Source organism: Synchiropus splendidus, chromosome 8 (genome assembly GCF_027744825.2).
Source record: "Synchiropus splendidus isolate RoL2022-P1 chromosome 8, RoL_Sspl_1.0, whole genome shotgun sequence".
NCBI classification, from domain to species: domain Eukaryota; kingdom Metazoa; phylum Chordata; class Actinopteri; order Syngnathiformes; family Callionymidae; genus Synchiropus; species Synchiropus splendidus.
This window is the reverse complement of record NC_071341.1, coordinates 24021732-24030000: the sequence shown is the minus strand read 5'-3', so window position 1 is coordinate 24030000 and position 8269 is coordinate 24021732.

The window sequence follows — 8269 nt, the reverse complement described above, 5'->3', positions numbered from 1 at the left end:
GTAATGTGTAAATAAATGAAAAAAAAAACTTTAAACATATGTTATATATACACATATGTATATTCATGTTATTTATTTTAAATTGTATATATTTATTTAGATTTAATCGTAATAATAATAATAATAATAATAATAATAATAATAATATATATATATCTATATGTTTTAACTTTTTATTTTACATTTTTATTTTTTTACACATATAACTTTTACTTTTAATATTAACAATTTACTTCTTAAAAATATAAACATTAAAATAATATATATAGATATGTTTTTTATACAAAAATTTGCAATAAAATATTATATTTTTTCTGAAAAAACTATGCAAGTTTTTCCTTTTATCTTAATGTATATATTTTTATATAAGAAGTTAGGGTTAGGGTTAGGGTTAGGGTTAGAGTTAGGGTTAGGGTTAGGGTTAGGGTTAGGTTTTCAGCTTGAGTTAGGGTTAGTGTTAGGGTTAGGGTTAGGGTTAGGGTTAGGGTTAGAGTTAGGGTTAGGGTTAGGGTTAGGGTTAGGGTTAGAGTTAGGGTTAGGGTTAGGGTTAGGGTTAGGGTTAGGGTTAGGGTTAGGGTTTCAGCTTGAGTTAGGGTTATGGTTAGGGTTAGGGTTAGGGTTTCAGCTTGAGTTAGGGTTAGGGTTAGGGTTTCAGCTTGAGTTAGGGTTAGGGTTAGGGGTAGTGTTAGAGTTAGGGTTAGGGTTAGGGTTAGGTTTTCAGCTTGAGTTAGGGTTAGGGTTAGGGTTAGGGTTAGGGTTTCAGCTTGAGTTAGGGTTAGGGTTAGGGTTACTGTTAGAGTTAAGGTTAGGGTTAGGGTTAGGGTTTCAGCTTGAGTTAGGGTTAGGGTTAGGGTTTCAGCTTGAGTTAGGGTTAGGGTTAGGGTTTCAGCTTGAGTTAGGGTTAGAGTTAGGGTTAGGGTTAGGGTTAGGGTTAGGTTTTCAGCTTGAGTTAGGGTTAGGGTTAGGGTTAGGCTTTCATCTTGAGTTAGGGTTAGGGTTAGGGTTAGGGTTAGGGTTAGGGTTAGAGTTAGGGTTAGGGTTAGGGTTAGGGTTAGAGTTAGCGTTAGGGTTAGGGTTAGAGTTAGGGTTAGGGTTAGGGTTAGGTTTTCAGCTTGAGTTAGGGTTAGGGTTAGGGTTAGGGTTAGGGTTAGAGTTAGGGTTAGGGTTAGGGTTAGGGTTAGGGTTAGAGTTAGGGTTAGGGTTAGGGTTAGGGTTAGAGTTAGGGTTAGGGTTAGGGTTAGGGTTTCAGCTTGAGTTAGGGTTAGGGTTAGGGTTAGGGTTAGGGTTTCAGCTTGAGTTAGGGTTAGGGTTAGGGTTAGGGTTAGGGTTAGGGTTTCAGCTTGAGTTAGGGTTAGGGTTAGGGTTCTGGTTAGGATTTGATTTTCATATATACATTAAAATAAAACAAAAAAATGTATAGTTCTTTTATATAATTTTTTGTTTTTTTATATTTTTGTGTCAAAGAATAGATTTTTTTCATTTGAATGTATATATTTAATATAAGAAGTTAATTGTTATTATTGTGTATGTGTAATGTGTAAATAAATGAAAAAAAAAACTTTAAACATATGTTATATATACACATATGTATATTCATGTTATTTATTTTAAATTGTATATATTTATTTAGATTTAATCGTAATAATAATAATAATAATAATAATAATAATAATAATAATAATAATATATATATATCTATATGTTTTAACTTTTTATTTTACATTTTTATTTTTTTACACATATAACTTTTACTTTTAATATTAACAATTTACTTCTTAAAAATATAAACATTAAAATAATATATATAGATATGTTTTTTATACAAAAATTTGCAATAAAATATTATATTTTTTCTGAAAAAACTATGCAAGTTTTTCCTTTTATCTTAATGTATATATTTTTATATAAGAAGTTAGGGTTAGGGTTAGGGTTAGGGTTAGAGTTAGGGTTAGGGTTAGGGTTAGGGTTAGGGTTAGGTTTTCAGCTTGAGTTAGGGTTAGTGTTAGGGTTAGGGTTAGGGTTAGGGTTAGGGTTAGAGTTAGGGTTAGGGTTAGGGTTAGGGTTAGGGTTAGAGTTAGGGTTAGGGTTAGGGTTAGGGTTAGGGTTAGGGTTAGGGTTTCAGCTTGAGTTAGGGTTATGGTTAGGGTTAGGGTTAGGGTTTCAGCTTGAGTTAGGGTTAGGGTTAGGGTTTCAGCTTGAGTTAGGGTTAGGGTTAGGGGTAGTGTTAGAGTTAGGGTTAGGGTTAGGGTTAGGTTTTCAGCTTGAGTTAGGGTTAGGGTTAGGGTTAGGGTTAGGGTTTCAGCTTGAGTTAGGGTTAGGGTTAGGGTTACTGTTAGAGTTAAGGTTAGGGTTAGGGTTAGGGTTTCAGCTTGAGTTAGGGTTAGGGTTAGGGTTTCAGCTTGAGTTAGGGTTAGGGTTAGGGTTTCAGCTTGAGTTAGGGTTAGAGTTAGGGTTAGGGTTAGGGTTAGGGTTAGGTTTTCAGCTTGAGTTAGGGTTAGGGTTAGGGTTAGGCTTTCATCTTGAGTTAGGGTTAGGGTTAGGGTTAGGGTTAGGGTTAGGGTTAGAGTTAGGGTTAGGGTTAGGGTTAGGGTTAGGGTTAGAGTTAGCGTTAGGGTTAGGGTTAGAGTTAGGGTTAGGGTTAGGGTTAGGTTTTCAGCTTGAGTTAGGGTTAGGGTTAGAGTTAGGGTTAGGGTTAGGGTTTCAGCTTGAGTTAGGGTTAGGGTTAGGGTTAGGGTTAGGGTTAGGGTTTCAGCTTGAGTTAGGGTTATGGTTAGGGTTAGGGTTAGGGTTTCAGCTTGAGTTAGGGTTAGGGTTAGGGTTAGGGTTAGGGTTAGGGTTTCAGCTTGAGTTAGGGTTAGGGTTAGGGTTCTGGTTAGGATTTGATTTTCATATATACATTAAAATAAAACAAAAAAATGTATAGTTCTTTTATATAATTTTTTGTTTTTTTATATTTTTGTGTCAAAGAATAGATTTTTTTCATTTGAATGTATATATTTAATATAAGAAGTTAATTGTTATTATTGTGTATGTGTAATGTGTAAATAAATGAAAAAAAAAACTTTAAACATATGTTATATATACACATATGTATATTCATGTTATTTATTTTAAATTGTATATATTTATTTAGATTTAATCGTAATAATAATAATAATAATAATAATAATAATAATAATAATAATATATATATATCTATATGTTTTAACTTTTTATTTTACATTTTTATTTTTTTACACATATAACTTTTACTTTTAATATTAACAATTTACTTCTTAAAAATATAAACATTAAAATAATATATATAGATATGTTTTTTATACAAAAATTTGCAATAAAATATTATATTTTTTCTGAAAAAACTATGCAAGTTTTTCCTTTTATCTTAATGTATATATTTTTATATAAGAAGTTAGGGTTAGGGTTAGGGTTAGGGTTAGAGTTAGGGTTAGGGTTAGGGTTAGGGTTAGGGTTAGGTTTTCAGCTTGAGTTAGGGTTAGTGTTAGGGTTAGGGTTAGGGTTAGGGTTAGGGTTAGAGTTAGGGTTAGGGTTAGGGTTAGGGTTAGGGTTAGAGTTAGGGTTAGGGTTAGGGTTAGGGTTAGGGTTAGGGTTAGGGTTAGGGTTTCAGCTTGAGTTAGGGTTATGGTTAGGGTTAGGGTTAGGGTTTCAGCTTGAGTTAGGGTTAGGGTTAGGGTTTCAGCTTGAGTTAGGGTTAGGGTTAGGGGTAGTGTTAGAGTTAGGGTTAGGGTTAGGGTTAGGTTTTCAGCTTGAGTTAGGGTTAGGGTTAGGGTTAGGGTTAGGGTTTCAGCTTGAGTTAGGGTTAGGGTTAGGGTTACTGTTAGAGTTAAGGTTAGGGTTAGGGTTAGGGTTTCAGCTTGAGTTAGGGTTAGGGTTAGGGTTTCAGCTTGAGTTAGGGTTAGGGTTAGGGTTTCAGCTTGAGTTAGGGTTAGAGTTAGGGTTAGGGTTAGGGTTAGGGTTAGGTTTTCAGCTTGAGTTAGGGTTAGGGTTAGGGTTAGGGTTAGGGTTAGGGTTTCAGCTTGAGTTAGGGTTATGGTTAGGGTTAGGGTTAGGGTTTCAGCTTGAGTTAGGGTTAGGGTTAGGGTTAGGGTTAGGGTTAGGGTTTCAGCTTGAGTTAGGGTTAGGGTTAGGGTTCTGGTTAGGATTTGATTTTCATATATACATTAAAATAAAACAAAAAAATGTATAGTTCTTTTATATAATTTTTTGTTTTTTTATATTTTTGTGTCAAAGAATAGATTTTTTTCATTTGAATGTATATATTTAATATAAGAAGTTAATTGTTATTATTGTGTATGTGTAATGTGTAAATAAATGAAAAAAAAAACTTTAAACATATGTTATATATACACATATGTATATTCATGTTATTTATTTTAAATTGTATATATTTATTTAGATTTAATCGTAATAATAATAATAATAATAATAATAATAATAATAATAATATATATATATCTATATGTTTTAACTTTTTATTTTACATTTTTATTTTTTTACACATATAACTTTTACTTTTAATATTAACAATTTACTTCTTAAAAATATAAACATTAAAATAATATATATAGATATTTTTTTATACAAAAAATTGCAATAAAATATTATATTTTTTCTGAAAAAACTATGCAAGTTTTTCCTTTTATCTTAATGTATATATTTTTATATAAGAAGTACCCTTTGCCTAAGCCTATCCTTAACTCTCACCCCCTAACCCATGTATTTAAAAGATAAAATAATTAATTTAAATATATATAACATTTATCATGAATAATGTAAATATACATATATGTATATATATGTTTTAACTTTATATATATATATTTCACAAATATAACTTTTACTTCATATATGACAATTAACTTTTTATATTAGGGTTAGGTTTTCAGCTTGAGTTAGGGTTAGGGTTAGGGTTAGGGTTAGGGTTAGGGTTTCAGCTTGAGTTAGGGTTAGGGTTAGGGTTAGGGTTTCAGCTTGAGTTAGGGTTAGGGTTAGGGTTAGTGTTAGAGTTAGGGTTAGGGTTAGGGTTAGGTTTTCAGCTTGAGTTAGGGTTAGGGTTAGGGTTAGGGTTTCAGCTTGAGTTAGGGTTAGGGTTAGGGTTACTGTTAGAGTTAAGGTTAGGGTTAGGGTTAGGGTTTCAGCTTGAGTTAGGGTTAGGGTTAGGGTTTCAGCTTGAGTTTGGGTTAGGGTTAGGGTTAGGGTTAGGGTTAGGGTTAGGTTTTCAGCTTGAGTTAGGGTTAGGGTTAGGGTTAGGGTTAGGGTTAGGGTTAGGGTTTCAGCTTGAGTTAGGGTTAGGGTTAGGGTTAGGGTTAGAGTTAGGGTTAGGGTTAGGGTTAGGGTTAGGGTTAGGGTTAGAGTTAGGGTTAGGGTTAGGGTTAGGGTTAGGGTTAGAGTTAGGGTTAGGGTTAGGGTTAGGGTTAGGGTTAGAGTTAGGGTTAGGGTTAGGGTTAGGTTTTCAGCTTGAGTTAGGGTTAGGGTTAGGGTTAGGGTTAGGGTTAGGGTTAGAGTTAGGGTTAGGGTTAGGGTTAGGGTTAGAGTTAGGGTTAGGGTTAGGGTTAGGGTTAGGTTTTCATCTTGAGTTAGGGTTAGTGTTAGGGTTAGGGTTAGAGTTAGGGTTAGGGTTAGGGTTAGGGTTAGGTTTTCATCTTGAGTTAGGGTTAGTGTTAGGGTTAGGGTTAGAGTTAGGGTTAGTGTTAGGGTTAGGGTTAGAGTTAGGGTTAGGGTTAGGGTTAGGGTTAGGGTTAGGTTTTCAGCTTGAGTTAGGGTTAGTGTTAGGGTTAGGGTTAGGGTTAGGGTTAGAGTTAGGGTTAGGGTTAGGGTTAGGGTTAGAGTTAGGGTTAGGGTTAGGGTTAGGTTTTCAGCTTGAGTTAGGGTTAGGGTTAGGGTTAGGGTTAGGGTTAGAGTTAGGGTTAGGGTTAGGGTTAGGTTTTCAGCTTGAGTTAGGGTTAGGGTTAGGGTTAGGGTTAGGGTTAGGGTTAGGGTTAGGGTAAGGGTTAGGGTTAGGGTTAGGGTTAGGGTTTCAGCTTGAGTTAGGGTTAGGGTTAGGGTTAGGGTTAGGGTTAGGGTTTCAGCTTGAGTTAGGGTTAGGGTTAGGGTTAGGGTTAGAGTTAGGGTTAGGGTTAGGGTTAGGGTTAGGGTTTCAGCTTGAGTTAGGGTTAGTGTTAGGGTTAGGGTTAGGGTTAGAGTTAGGGTTAGGGTTAGGGTTAGGGTTAGGGTTAGGGTTTCAGTTTGAGTTAGGGTTATGGTTTAGGGTTCTGGTTAGGATTTGATTTTCATATATACATTAAAATAAAACAAAAAAATGTATAGTTCTTTTATATAAAATTTTTTTTTTTATTTTATATTTTTTGTGTCAAAGAACAGATTTTTTTCATTTGAATGTATATATTTTATATAAGAAGTTAATTGTTATTATTGTGTATGTATAATGTGTAAATAAATGAAAAAAAAAACTTTAAACATATGTTATATATACACAAATGTATATTCATGTTATTTATTTTAAATTGTATATATTTATTTATATTTAATCTTAATAATAATAATATTATATATATATCTATATGTTTTAACTTTTTATTTTACATTTTTATTTTTTTACACATATAACTTTTACTTTCAATATTAACAATTTACTTCTTAAATATATAAACATTAAAATAATATATATAGATATGTTTTTTTATACAAAACATTTGCAATAAAATAATTTATTTTTTCTGAAAAAACTATGCAAGTTTTTCCTTTTATCTTAATGTATATATTTTTATATAAGAAGTATATAAAAATATATACATGTGTATGTGTAATGTGTAAATAAATGAAAAAAAAAAACTTTAAACATATGTTATATATACACATATGTATATTCATGTTATTTATTTTAAATTGTATATATTTATTTATATTTAATCTTAATAATAATAATAATAATAATAATAATAATAATAATAATATATGTATATGTTTTAACTTTTTATTTTAATTTTTTATTTTTTATATTAACAATTTACTTCTTAAAAATATATACATTAAAATAATATATATAGATATGTTTTTTTATACAAAACATTTGCAATAAAATAATTTATTTTTTCTGAAAAAACTATGCAAGTTTTTCCTTTTATCTCAATGTATATATTCTTATATAAGAAGTACCCTTTGCCTAAGCCTATCCTTAACTCTCACCCCCTAACCCATGTATTTAAAAGATAAAATAATAATTTTAATATATATAACATTTATCATAAATAATGTAAATATACATATATGTATATATATGTTTTAACTTTATATATATATATATATTTTACAAATATAACTTTTACTTTATATATGACAATTAACGTCTTATATAAATGTATAATACATAATACATATTATAAATACATTAAAACAAAAAATATATATCTTACACAGAAAATATAAAATAAAAATATTTTTAATGTACAAACCATACATTTTTTTGTTTTATTTTAATGTCTATTTTTTATATAAGAAGTAATCTAACAATAACCCTAACTCTTACCCCCTCACCCATGTACTAGAAAAATAAAATAATCAATATATTTAACATTTAAGTTGAATTTCCACATTTTCCAAAGAAGCCTGATGTGGCAACTTCATATCTCCACAGCTTTATTGTCCGAGTTGCGTCCTGGCGCCACTGAGGGACAACAAACGAGAGTCGAGGGTTGAAACACAGCGGGACAGACAGACATGACTCTGATCATCATCATCATTTTATTAACATGACAGTTCATACTTCCAGAGTGATATGAGTTCTGAAAAACCACTGTCGGGAGGATGAACGCCGTCCCTGCAGACAAGCCGCACAGCTCACACCGCAGCGCCCTCTGGTGGCAGCGAGCTGACCTGACAAGCTCCAGCGCGTCAGCCGCCACCTGTCGAGACCAGAGCGGAAGCACAGGAGAAAACACCGCACAGTGTCGCCCCCTGCCGGACCCTCTTCCAGACCAAGGCCTTTCTACACATATGGCACAGAATTACTCACTGGAGTCGACAAACCTTTGGAGAAAAAAAAGGAATGCAAAGTGGGGGAAAAAAAAAACAACAAAAAAAACAAAAACACGGCATGTTCTTTTCTCCTGTCTGCTGTTATTCACCAAGAGTCTTTAAAGTGACAGTATCGGAGCGCGAAAGAGAAGAAGCCAAAGATGCCAGACTTGAGGAGCCGAGTCCACGGCGTCATTCTGGAGGTGTGGAAGGCAACGCCAGGTGAAAACCCAAG